Raw genomic sequence first — 14,748 nt, forward strand, 5'->3', positions numbered from 1 at the left:
TCTGGCACTATGATTCACATCCTCTATAAATAAAATGTCCACATCATAGGCCACTATCACGTTTAAAACTGGCTTATGTAAATGGTGTAAATGGTGAAAAAACAAGCACACAGGTCTAGTCCAAAAGAGTCTAGTTCCAACTCAGACAAGAAATGGTCTCTGGAAATGTTTCACCTGGTGCAAATTAAAATGGATTGTTTAAACATATTTTCCACAACATCAAATTTTACTTGAAGTTGCAGGTACCCTCAAAATCTCCACAACTGCAGCGCCAATAGTTTTACAGTGAGGTTAAAGCCTTTCCCTGTTTTTTGTCTCACTAATGCATCTCCTCCACACTCCGGTGCTATGCGGGAAGAGCTTGGATGCAGCCCCCTTTTCCATTCCCTCTGAAACTAATTAGTGCTGAAGGCTGGAGCTGGGGTGAGACATAGAAGAGTTGTGTGTGTGTGGTGTGTGTGTGTGGGGGGGGGTATCTTTCTCTTACTGCTGCAAAGAGCACTCATCCTTGAAATAATGAATCCTGGGCAGCTGCTTACTTGATCCTGGCATCAAGGCCTCGTTATTGGTGTATAACTGTATGATGATTTCCATTCAGTTACTTTTACCTCTGTCTATATGCCTGTCAGAAGAGGTCACTGTTCATGTTCTTCTCTGTATAGCATTTGTGCTTCCGAAATACAGGCTATGAAGCTCTTAAACATCAGTGCGGCTTTGTAGTCCCACACCAAGGTAAAACTTCAAAGTTCACAGAGACATAAATTGCTTGTCAACAGATAATGGAGTATTTTGCAGTTGACACCTATTCACTCGACATACAAATGCTATTGGTTGCACTCTCACATTGTGTCTTCCTTTGTTTTGAGGGATGGTTCGGGAGGCAGTTAGGATGGACAGACTTGCTCTCTGTGCCCTGACCAGAACTGCCCCCCGCTCGCCTGCAGGGCCTGGATCAATAGCAGCTGAATGCCATCTGCTTGGGGCAGCAGAACACCACCAGAAGTCTACACCATGCATCTTCTCCTATTGAAAGGTTATTTTTATGCGAGTAAACAATTCATCCTCTAGCCTCTGCGCTTTTTGCTCATTTACCCAACACCCCTCCTCATCCCCTCCTTGACTGATCGATGCAATATGCAAAATGGGCTGAAAAAAAAATTGAATCCTAAGAGTGAACCTGATGCCCAGGTGACAGCAAATCAATTAGCCTCCCTGTTAAACTCTGACGTGCGGCCAAAGTGTTTCATAGCCACACATGCAAATCTTCTCTCAGCCCTTCCAGAGAAATTCAAATCCTTACACTCTCTTAACACCAGCCTGAAATTTTTTAAGCACCCTGATAAGAAGGTGGGACGCTCAAGTGCTGGACGTGTTTTTGAAATAGGCCCAATTACTGACACCCCATTTCCTTCCCTTACATGCACTTGAACATCTTCACTATGTTGGCTACCAATTATGCATATTTATGACTTGCTGACCATGGAGTGTGCCTGCCCAGATTGCATCAGAGCATGAATAAAGAGGGGAATAGGACGTTCTGATGAGATGATGCGTGTGTGTTTCGGAGCATCATCGCTTGCCTGACCTCTCAGCAGTGGCGTCCTGGGAGACGGATATTTTCACGGCACGCTCTGCTGGCCACAGAGAACCTGTTACAGCTCCAGGGGGATTGTTTGACTCTTATTAGATTTTCTACAGCACAGCTATTAGTGATAAATGTACTGCTGCATTCACTGTCAAGTTAATCAATGCTGCCAAAGTTTTGTTGCCCTAACAGCAATCTATAAAGCAAGACCGTTTCATTCTGTCTTCCCCCTTCATCCCCCACTCTCTTTCATGACAACTCTGTCCACCATTGGGGCCCTTTCGGAAGTCTGGTTCTGCTTTAAGCAGCGTGTGCTGGGACAAGCACGTGCTTGATCAAAATCCACAATTTGAAATACTGTCTTCAAAAGCAGGGCAATTGCTGTGATGCCTGGCCTGTCAAAGAAATTGTTTAAAAACCAGAGTCACTCAAATAGATCCAGTTTGATGGTTAAAACACTGGCAAATCGATAACTTCACAGATGATAGAACGTTGTCAAGTTGTCAAGTTGTCAAGTTTTTTTAAGTGCAGTCTTGTTGACAACAAAACCCTTATTTTCAACAGCTGTATAGTGTAGCTGTAAAAAGTTGAAAGGAGTGGGATCAAAAGATAGGAGGAGTAATGAGGCAGGGGAAAAGAAATAAGACCTAACTCTCAAATGTATGGCACTGTCATCAAGCAACCACTGTGGAGTCTGCTAAAACAAATGACTACTGTACACTTTTAAACACAATTATAGGCTTATGAAATATGAATTTTCATTGATTTCTTTTCCCCTCTTACCCATGATCATTCAACTGCATGTATGTAATACTTGGACATAAATTATGAAACCCTGCTGACATTTATTATTATTTCTTTTTTCTTGTTCATTTGTTACTGTTTGCATTGACATTATTTTTGTCTTAACATTTTTTTTTTTTTTACCAGGACGTAATGTTCTCCACACAATCGCTGATAATTAATCGTGGCTCCGTGGCAGCAAAGGCTCCATGTACTCTGCCCAAGTCAGTGAGGGGCTAGTTGATGAGGACGCACAGAGGCACAATTACTGGCAAAGAGCAAGAGAAAAACACTGTAACCTGGCTGGAGAATACCGATTAACCTTTTTTCACACAGTTGACAAATGAATTGCATCAACAGGACACGGCAGCATTTATCAACGCCTGTCCACACTTAGAGACCTGCTTCAGCTAAAGAAAAATAACAAGTTTCTGCTAATAGAGCAAAGCTGCATGCCACAGTACATTATGTTGTCACACACTTTGTAATCTGATATCAATCTTGTTTGAATCCCTTCTTGTTGAAATAAAAAATTTATATATAAATATAGCATTATTTAATACTTTTTAAAAAGTATTACTATCATACTAACATAGTTGGTCTTGCAGATTTGATCTACTCTGTTTGTACAACACGTGGGATGTATTCAGAAACAAGTAATATGTTGTGTGAAATTGTGCTTTTGCTACTAAAACTAATAGAAAATTAATGAATGCATTTAATGATGTATGTAAAATAGCAATGTTTACCAAGATAGAACAATTGCATGGAAGTGCAGTTAGTGCACTCATACAATTAATTTCCGTTAATTTCTCCATTATTAAATTTCAAGACAAACCATGCTTCACACTGCATTCATTTACTTAAATTTCATTATTCCATTATTAAATTTCAAGAGATCCCACACGGCACTTATTTGGATTTAGACACTAGTAATACTGACCTGTCCCAAGGCTGTCCCTTGTCCACAAAAGGTCACTTATCTGACATGTTACCATGTCATTTGCATTTAAGTGTGCATTTTATTGACCTTTACTTTCAAGATCCTGACTGCCTGCCATTAATGCACTACGCGATGTGATGTGTTCACTCAGCACATGCAGCAATTGTCAATTAAAGGCTCTCTAATTGTGCCTCTATTCAACGAGCCCCATCTAATATGCTTGCTTTACAATTAAGAACATTGGCCAGGCTGTTTATTTTTGCCTTTTAATGAGGACCTGGTGACAAATGGAGCCACAAATCATGATACAACTTGTGACCAACAAAGGCCTGCACCCTCATCAATTCTGTTTTATTTACTGCATTTGTTTTCTCACGTCCTTTGGCCATTTCAGAGCTAATGGGCAAATCTGCTAACAAGAACTAAGCCTTGTCCCATGCTTATCCACACATATTTTGGGACAATAATCTGAATCAAGACCAAGATAGGATTATTTTTCTTTATTAAGTGACCAGTGTCCTTGGGGAAACAAAACAAAGCAAACAATTAATCTTTTCGTTCTGTTTGTGTAGAGGAAGGGGCCCTGACTGGAATGAAGGTGGTCTCTACCTGTAGCAGGCTAGACTGGAATAATGAGGCCTGTGCTGGGGAATAAATGGACTCCTGTGAGAACCCAGCTGACAGTCCTGCTACCCCCTCCTCCTAATAATATGGCCTATGCAGCCATCGCCTATAACAAAAAAAAACAACAAAAAAAAAAACACCAGAGTATAATTAACTAGATTCAGTGAACTAATTGTAGGGAGCCATTAAAAAGCAACCAGAGAAAGTACATTAATTGCTATTTCTAACAAAGTGTTTAATCAAATTAAGTCAGACTTCACTGTTCACAGTTGGATAAGCAAGAAAAGCCTATCCCAGCATTCCCTTTATCAATAGGTGCTGGGGGCTTGTCTTTGGACAAATTGTTACATTAGAGTTTCTTTTGTATACTTTTTAAGCAGTTTAACAGTGCATTACAGGACGCTGAAGCTCTGCAGTATATCTGTTGGCATAGGTTTTTGCTAAAAGGAATTAGTACACTCTGACCATTTTGGAAACTTATTGATAAAAATGCCTTTTTTTTGTATGACCTCAGAGAGTCACAACGGATTATAATCTGCTGTTTATTTTGCAATTTAGTATAGAATGTCTAATGAACCCAGGTAATGTATTTTAATTGGATAAAAATACAATTTTAAAATTGAAAGATAAACAAATAAACAAACAAATAAACATACAACAACAACAACAACAATAATAATAATAATAATAATAATAATAATAAAAAGAAATAGAAGAAGAAGAAGAGGTAGTAGAAGAAGAAGAAGAAGAAGAAGAAGAAGAAGAAGAAGAAGAAGCAGAACCAATATCCATTTTATTTAGGTTATAAGCTTTGTAGTGGAAAAATCACATGCTTAAGGATACTGGCAGGTGTGTGTCCAAATAAAAAGATCAGTCATTTGTAACACTTTTATTTAATTTCTCCATTTTGACCTTCTCCAAATCAAAATGGCATGGTTTTCATGGTACACAAAAAATAGTGCCCACAACTCAATTTGAGGAAGCATTAACAGAGGGCCATAGCAACTAGTTTCACAGTCCACTGACAAAAAACAGCACAGACTATGTTGTCCTACATTCCTGCACCAGCTTTCCTAAAAACCTGTGGACTCATGAGGGAGAGAGTGGGGGGGGGGGGGAGCTAAGCGGGGCCTGATAGAAACAGTGATGGATTCCAGTTATTAGCAGATCAAAAAGATGGATGGCTCTCTGCTCCACCCAATCAACATCATCATCTAGATCTATTTAAAGATAGTCCTTGTGCTAATCAACTTATTTAAGCTGTTGATAATATCAGAGGCCAGAATAATCTGCTGTACCGGGCCTCATCCCCTCGATCGATAAAATCACTTGAGCCAGCGCAAACAGAGGTAAGTAATGACTATCCTGGTCATTAATATTATTTAACAGTCCTCGTCAGAGTTAATGAAGAAGAAAAACTACCCCAAACCTGCATTGGGCCATTATGAAGACTAACGCAGCTCAAAATCAGAGGGTTTGTATTGCAGACATTTAATTGTAAGTTATATATAGCATGAATAGTCTCTGATTACATAGCCATCACATGGCACCATGTACACACACTTTCACATATTCATTCACACCTAGGGGCAAATCATGCTGCATTTGACTGGAAGTCATAACTCATTATTCCCTACCTCTGACCAGAAAAAAAGCAAAGTAATTCCCTTTAAACTCATATCAAAGCAAGTGACATCAAATCAACATGACTGCTCACAGCATCAGCAGTAAAAAAAAAAAAAAGAAAAAAAAAAGTAGCACTTCTTAGCTTTAAATGAGTTATACTGTACAGTATATACAATTATTTGCTTTAGCTCAATCAACATACAGACATATTCACTTGTTCAATCTAAAACATTGACTACAAAGTTTGCTGTTTTGAGGAAGAAACCTGGAGGAAACCCACAGAGACACAGGGAGAACATGTGAAAGTTACCTGGGCTCAGGATCAAATGGGGACCCTGGACATATGAGACACCAATGATACCTGTTGCCCTACCATAAGACTCATGCTCAAACATACAATACAAAAAATTAAGAGTTATTAATGAGAGGAGCCTGTTCCAAAAATATTAAATATATAGTAAGGTGCATGATAATACTCTATTCTATACTTAACCTGTTAATTACTATTACACTGTACAATTTATACAATTTAAATATTAATAATACCTTGTTTTGTTATTGTTGCATTTATCATAGTTACATTAATAATACTGGTACACATAAAAAGTTGAATAATTCAAGATTTGTGAGTGCAGACCATGCCTTCAATGAAATGACGTTTGGGTTTTAAGGAATGTATTGGAACTGGAACTGGGGCTGGATATGGAAACTTCTTCAGCTTCAGATGTGGGCTTCATGACTTATAAAAATAATAGTTTATTTTTCACTGTTCTTTTTAACAGTATATACAGTACATGCCTTCAGATAACAGCAGCCAGTTATCTGAAGACAATGGGTCCAGGAGGCCATAAATTAAATATTCTCAATGATCCCTTTAAAACCACAAAAGTGGTACTTTTTTTTTACTCCTCCTTTTTTCACCTCAGGCCCATCCTGAGGACCGAGGTATTTGGACAGGTAGCCAGATCCAGTGACAGTCATTAACAACGGCTGGGCCTGAATGAAGACAAACTGGAGACAAGTCTAGTTTCCAGTAGAGCTAAGCTGCTTACAAGATAAATACTCAGAGGCTGACCCTTCGGCCCATGATGAACAACCTCTCATGTTCCAAGCAGCCTCTAGCTACAGCTCAGGTTGGGGTGGGGTGGGGAAGAGTATGGACCAAACCACTGGTCATAATGCAGAAAGCTATAGGGTTTCAAGTTGAAGATATGGATGAGAAACTATAAATACACATTACATAATCACATTACATGATTATGTAATGTGAAAAATTTGCATTTATTTGTTTAATAGAGCCTTTTATTCATTGTTTATTTACTGAAGCATCTTTTTTATGTTCTTCATGTAACAGTTATATTCAGAAATCAGGGTTAAAAAAGAGTGTAAACTTACAAAATTCACTTACAAAATGATTCATAACAAACAGGCCCTCAAGCAGCCTGTGAAATGAAGTAAGACCAATTGGAGAATGCAGACAGCAACTAATGACCAATAGCATGTAGACAATGTTTTTGTATTGCTTTCCAAACAAAGATCCATGACACTGTATCTAGGCTGTCCCAATAGTGGAACCAAGGTCAGTATAAGGTCTATTGCCCATCCTAATTACAACCAAAACACAGGCAGTTCAAGTGCCCTGGGGTCAAGTACAGAAAAGGTGTGGAGGAGGAAATTAAGTGGAATAGAGCCACATATCCATGCAGGCTTTCTGAGATTGGATTAGGGTGAGCCACAATATAGTTAATGAATATATGCTCTAAAAATATATATATATATATATATATATATATATATATATATATATATATATATATATATATATATATAATTATTTGCCTGATTTCTTCTGTTTTTGTCTATATCTCATACTAAAGATCTTCAAACAAAATACAACAAAAATAAAGGCAACCTGAGTAAACACACTATACTGTTTTTATTATTATTATTATTTTTAATTTTAATTTTTTTTTTACTGAAGCAAAAAAGTTAGCCAACACCCATTACCCATGTGAAAAACTATTTGCCCCCTTAAACATAAAATTAGTTTGTGCCACCTTTAGCATCAATAACTGCAACCAAACGCTTCCGATAACTGGAGATCAGTCTTTCACAGCACTGTGGTGTTCTTCTTTGCAGAAGTGCTTTAGTTCAGCCACATTGTAGAGTTTTCGAGCGTGAACTGCCCGTTTAGGGTCCTGCCACAGCATTTCCATTGACTCAGGTCAGGACTTTGACTAGGCCACTCCAAAACTTTAATTTAGCTTTTTTCTGAGCCATTCATAGGTGGACTTCTTTCGGCTTTGGATTATTGTCTTGCTGCATAATCCAGTTGCACTTGAGTTTCAATTTACGAACTGAAGACCGGATATTCTCCTTTAGGATTTTCTGGTAGAGCGCAAAATGCATGTTTCCCTCAATTATTGCTAATTGCCCAGACCCTGAAGCAGCAAAGCATCATGCTTGACCATAGCTATGATGTTCTTTTTTGTGGAATTCTGTGTTTGGTTTATGCCAGATGTAAAGGAACCCCTGTCTTCCAAGCAGTTCCAATTTCGACTCAATCCACAGAGCATTCTCCCAAAAGGTTTGAGGATCATCAAGGTGTATTGTCAAATGAGCCTTAATATTCTTCTGGGTTAGCAATGGTTTTTGCCTCGCCACTCTTCCATGGATGCCATTTTTGCCCAGTGTCTTTCTCTTAGTGGAGTCATGAACAGTGACCTTTATTGATGTAAGAGAGGCCTGTAGTTCCTTTGATGTTGTCCTTGGCTCTTTCGTGACTTCCTGGATGTTGCTGTTGCTGTGCTCTTGGAGGAATTTTGGAAGGTTGGCCACTTCTTCATTTGGAGATAATGGCTCTCACTGTGATGCTTCGGACCCCCAGAGCCTTTGAAATAGCTTTGTAACCCTTCCCAGACTGATGTATTTCATGTATTCTTCCTCATCATTTCTGGAATTTCAACTTTGGCATAGTATGTTACTGGTTAAGACCCTTTAACCAACTTCATGCTGTTGAAAAAGTTCTATTTAAGTGATGATTTGATTGAACAGGGTTTGCATTAATCAGGCCTGGTTGTGTCTAGTCCAGCTGAACCACATTATGAATGCAGTTTCATAGATTTGAGGAATTAGTAACTATGGGGGCAAATACATTTTCACACAGGCTCAGTTGGTATTCGATAACATTTTTTGCTTCAGTAAATAACATTATCATTTAAAAACTGTATTGTGTGTTTACTCAGGTTGCCTTTATTTTATCTTAGATTTTGTTTTCATTTCTGAAACTATTTAATATGAGATATACACAAAAACAGAAGAAATCAATACTTTTTCACAGCACTGTATATATAGTGTATATAGTTATATGGCACATTAGTTATCAACTTTACTAGACCTCTTTACTGTTATCCACTGTACTGATTCTCCTCAAGAACTTATATAGTAGGCTCTGGATATTCAACTTGTCTTCCTTTCCATTACAGAGCAAGAAAAGAAAACAGAAGAAGAAAAAAGGGTTGGGGTTTTTTTTTTTTTGCCTGTGCACTCCTGCACTACATCTAAAAATAAGCTGATAGTAAAGGTTTCTTGCAGCTTGTAGCCTCCCGGCCCTTAACCTCTCCCAAAGTTGTAGATGAAATGTCAGCACTGGACCCTCAGGTATAAGTTAGCGGCCTAACTGGACAGCGCCATGGTATGAATCACTGTCATTCTAAATGTAGAATCAGCAATTCCAGAGCCTTCCTATCTGGAAATGTAGAAAGGAGTAAGAGCTGCTCCAGGAGCTTTGCTATTGATTTTTTTCTCTGAACAAAGAGACTTTCTCAAATACATGATACATCATAATCATGTAATTTGTACCTTCGAGTCAACAAAAAAATCCACAAAGAAGTTGACCTGTAAAAGTATTTACTGCTTCTACTAATAAACAAACAAATAAATAAATAAATAAATAAATAAGCTTAAAAAAATACAGTACAGTAAATTAAGAACAGATCTGATTCCTCTGACTGTTATTGTAGGCTATATGCAATGTTTGTGTGCTGCTTTTTTTGGCATGCTTTTACCTTTTGAGACATCCAAATACTTGTTTTTTTTGGAGCTATACAGTATGTAGCTGCCAATATTATTGTTGTTGCTACTGTACTTTGATTACAATTATTTGTGCAAGTTAGCCTTCTTTGAATTTGATGTTTGTTTTGTTATTATTTTGTGTCTGTAGTGCTTCTCAGCTCTAGCTCATATTTATTTGTAGTTCTCTGCTCTTTCTACAAAATCTTGCAGTTGATTCTGTCAGCAGTTGTATCCTTGACAGTTCCTTAAAGCACTATGTTCTTGGATCATATTCTGCCTCAATTGCCAACTGAACAAATGCTATGAACATAAATGCTATGAAGTGAGAAGAATAACAAAACAGAACTAGAAAACTTGTTTTTCATTCCATTTTTTTATGCACTTGGCATGTTTACTTCTAGGAAAATACAATTCCCGTTCTACATCTGCCCAAAACAAAGCAATTTCTGTCATGTAACTATCAAACAAAAATTGGTCAACACTTTCCAAAGTTTTCTATAACATTTTTATGAAATTTCTGCCAGTTGCTGATTATGTATCTCTGCCAGCATACTTAGAGAGTGCAAGAGAGAAAAAGAGAGAGAGATAGAGAGAGAAGGTAAAATAGAAGAGAGACATCCAGGCTGTCTGATCCTACCTAGCAGACTCGGCGGTGCATGCCACACTGCATCACACCCAGTTTGCCTCCTTTTCCCAGACAGTCTGAAACACTTTTCCTGATCTGTTTCATCTTGATGTATTGTCAATATATAGATTGTTGTGCTCTCTAATTCAGTGAAAAATCTAGTTTTCCATTAGTCTCTGCCTTTCTAATTTTTGCCACCTTCTTGCCATGTGTAATTATTAAAGGCAGATTCAAGAAAGCAATTACTGAACTTACGGTTTGTATCTTTAAATCTTAATAAGCAGCAAGCTCTTGTCCTGGGAGAGCACAAAATAATTCAAAAGGTCTTCGTAGTTGCTCAGCAGGAGAGTCTGGAGGGTTTTCCCCATCCATTGTAGCAGAAGTCACAGTTCCTATGCTTAAAAAACATTTTAATAAACTCATAAAACATTAATGTATAACAAAGCTGCCGTAAAATGAAAATTAGCTAAATGGAGACTTAAAACCTCAGGCCCTGCTTATATGATGCTTATATGTGTTTGGATTTTGATTTCATACATCAGGATGTCTATAAGTCATTAACATAGCCAGATAGCTTGCATTATTTTATAATACTTAAGCTGTTATATACCAACTAATAAATCATGAGCCCTAATTATATATTTGCAACTCTTACTACCAACCTATATTTAATATTATTCAGGAAATGTGCTTGGGGTCATCATTTGCTTTATTGCTGATGGGCTTTTTTCCCTATTCTAATGCTGCAAAGGGAAAACTGTCAAGCTAGTTTCTGACACACATTTGCATTCTTCAATGACAAGTGACACCACTGAAAGGCCACAGAAAACTGTTTATTGATCACTGTAAAACTATTCAAAGGAGCAGATAAGGCTATATCTAAAGGAGCTTGCATTCATGAAACACATTACAGGTCTGTGTGCAGCGGTGGGCTTAAAGAACACAACTTCATTAAATCATGCCACTTGTATTTATATCGCTGTAAAGATCTCCCAGATTGGTGTGTATAGATTGTGATGGGAACAGGCCTAGTGTTCATCAGGCCTATTAAGTGTTCAGTGTGGCCATTCATAATCTATTGCATACTAAATGCTGGGGATGTCACAGCGCATTTACAGGGTGAGGAGCTGGAAAATGGCCAGCTAATGAAATGGGAGGAACTTGCAGCCAAAGCTGTTTGACACTGTCAGCTGCCCCCTTCTCACAATTACATCAATTCCCATTGCAATTCTGACCTTTTCCTTCAGAGAACAAAGGAAATATACAAGAAGCACTTAGATTAGGATCTCAACTGTATTTCCATAGTGGAAGGTACCATAGTGACTGAGGAATAAATGTTTGATTCTGGCTTAAGCACACACAAAAAAGCCTAATCATCGATGAGATTTCTGTAGAATTTCTATTCAAACCTGATAATATTAACAATGCAAAAAATTATATTAATGTGCCACATTGTACATTGTTTTATTCAGATACTGTGCTCTTAACTTTTCAGAACACTATGTTTCTGACCTGAACTTGCGAAAGTAAACTGAATGATTATCTGTTGTTTAGTGCAATAAACAGGTGGCAGAGGCCTGTCAGAGTTCATAAAAGGCCTATCAGAACCAATAATGCACCAGTCACGAGTCAGTAGCCTGGCTCTCAGGATGGGCAATCATTGATTAATGTCACAAAGCTGATAGATTTATGTATGCAAATGCCTCAACTCAATCCCTCTGCCGCCATTTTAATTTACTGTGGCATTTGTTGTGCACAGGAACCTGTCCTGTCAAACAAGGTCAAGATTTTAGGGAAAGACCAGATTTTTAGGGAAAGATAAATGGACAGAGGACATGTTTGGCTGGTAATCATGTACATTTTGACATCATGTTTATTCATTTTGATGTCAAGTGAGCTGACAGAGATACAAATGATATAAGGCCGTTAACGCTATACCCGATCAACTTTAAACAAGGGCAAGGTATTTCTCAAAAAAAAAAAAAAAAAAAAACCAGATAGAGCTACTAAACTAATTAAACATGAATGCTGGAGTAAGTTTACCAGTGCTAAAAACGCCAGTTAGGAAGCAGTCAGTCAATGTATAAATGATAGGTCTTTCAAAGAAGTCAGCTTGAAATAATACTAGTAATGTGATGATTTAGAAAGGTAAGATATATTGAATATCAATATTCAAGCAATAATATGTTCAAAATTATGTGTACAATAAATAATACTATAATGATAAAATAGACTGTTTGGAGGCAAATTCTCAGTTTAGCAGAAATTGCCTTAAAAATGTGTGGTACATGACAAGAAACATTTTAATCTGAATTTTAAACGTACGGAGCTCCGTTCTTCAGAGATAAGCAGATTTATTTATTCATTTATTTTGCTTGACCCTATGGTAGTTAAACTGCATTTTAAGGTACTACACTGACAAATTAGTATACAAGTTACACATCCATAAGCGATTTTTTTTTAAAAAAATTCAAATAAAAAGTATTCTTGAAGTCTGCCTGTGAATATCTGGCCATCCTATTTTCTCTTGCAAAACTTCCATCAGCTGAAAACTGTATATGTATACTGTATAATGTTTACTGTACACCTAGTTTCACTGAACTTTAAAAAAAATAAATAATCTTTTTGTACAATGATGAATGTAGTCCCATCATATATTTCCCCCCTCACATTCATGCCATTTCAGTAGCTGAATTTTAGCAAGGTATTAAAGAACACATGACCTCATTTTCAAAAGCACACTGAATAGATTTTGGTAGTCATCCCGATACCTGTCTGCATTTAACCAGAAACTGTGTATTTTACCCTTTATAAATACAGTGGCACTTATCTCATCTGTTCCCAACACCTCCACACTGCTAAAATAAAAGGGCAAACACAAGCAGACCTGTAGTAGAAGATTTAAATTCTTTAACTCACCCTAAATAGAGGGTCCAACACTTGTTAACAGGGATGATACCACAGTGTAAACCAGAAGCAGGGCATTTTAGCCTTAAACACACAGTGGTACTTATCTCCACAGTGGCCCTGCCATCAAAGGGCAACCATGAGAAGATCTGTGCAAGTAGACCAAAATTAAAGCTCGAAGCAAGATCTCATAAAGAGCACAAAATGAGCAATCATGGGATCATCTGGGAGCCTAGCAGCTCTGCCATGAACAGATAAGGAAAATGAATTAACAGCATTCTGGAGCTCCTTCCTTATCTCTAGTGCTGTAACATGACATGCACTTTTACAAAACCAATAATACTATTTGACAAAGAGAAAGTGTGAATTTATATAACAGAGCTTGCTCATATCAACATAGACATCAGAATTCCAGGGTCAGTTAATGCAAGACAAACTAACTCCTAATTAAGATTACACACCTTTTTACAGTGCTTAGCCTATAAGACCCCTAGCCCTAGGAATATTATTAAGGTATGCAGTTATTGCACAAGAATTTTCACAACATATAATATTGTACTTGTTTTGATCAAAAAGTAACCATAAAATTAAATCACTTTCCTTTGTGACCATGTCTATTCTATTACACCTTAAATTCAGCTACAAAAAGTAGAGTAACTGTTTAGTGTTTGTAGTGGCAGAGGAAAGAGAGATTCCTCTACAAACTCCTAGAAGACAGCACTGCTAGAAACATCCACAAGCAAATTATATTTTTTTCCAGGAGAACCAGGAGTTGTGCACATGACAAACTGATGCAATTTCAGCAATGTCGCAAGAGCAGGCTGATATTTGTCTCTTGCTGGTGTGCATTATTTTCAAGTTGCACACAACTTTCCAGATTTGAATCGCCAGAGGTCCAGGGGCTCTTCTCTTGACAGGGCACAAATAATTACCACACTCTCTCTTTGCTGTAGTCCATTATATTGCTCTTCTTATCAGTTGGACCTGAGTTGCACTTGATCAAGTGAGGTCACAGTATTTTGACCATAACATAACACTGCTATTTGGAGATTTGATACAAGCTGGTATAGGGTTATAGAGCAGGGTTGGTGTTTTTATTCCAGCCTATTCCACAGAATCCAAAACATAGACTCTCAAAACAAGCATGGACTTGGACTAAGACATTTGGGTAATACTTGACCGTTCTAATATAAACTACTTATTGGTCTGCTCTATGTAATTAGTCTCAGGCTGATTTCCAAAGCACCTACCTCTAACTATTAAAGGGTTAGTGTCCAAAAAAAGTACATTTTTGTCATCCCATCAACATGTATGTAAACATTTGTTCATTCATTCTTCTTGTCATTCTCTATATCCTGGTCAGAGTTATAGCAGATCCAGACCCTACCTTGGGAACACTGGAATGCACTCTAGATAGAACAAAAAAATATCATGCCTCCAGGACTGTGGTGCATAGACAGTATAGGACAGCAGGATTGAATGGGAGAAGAAGCCTAAAACAGTTTTATCCTTGGTTGTTAATTTATATGACTATTTAATCTCTTATGCTGCAAAGTACATGCAATATTTCCACAACCAAAG

This window comes from Ictalurus furcatus, chromosome 5, assembly GCF_023375685.1.
Source record: "Ictalurus furcatus strain D&B chromosome 5, Billie_1.0, whole genome shotgun sequence".
Lineage (NCBI taxonomy): Eukaryota > Metazoa > Chordata > Actinopteri > Siluriformes > Ictaluridae > Ictalurus > Ictalurus furcatus.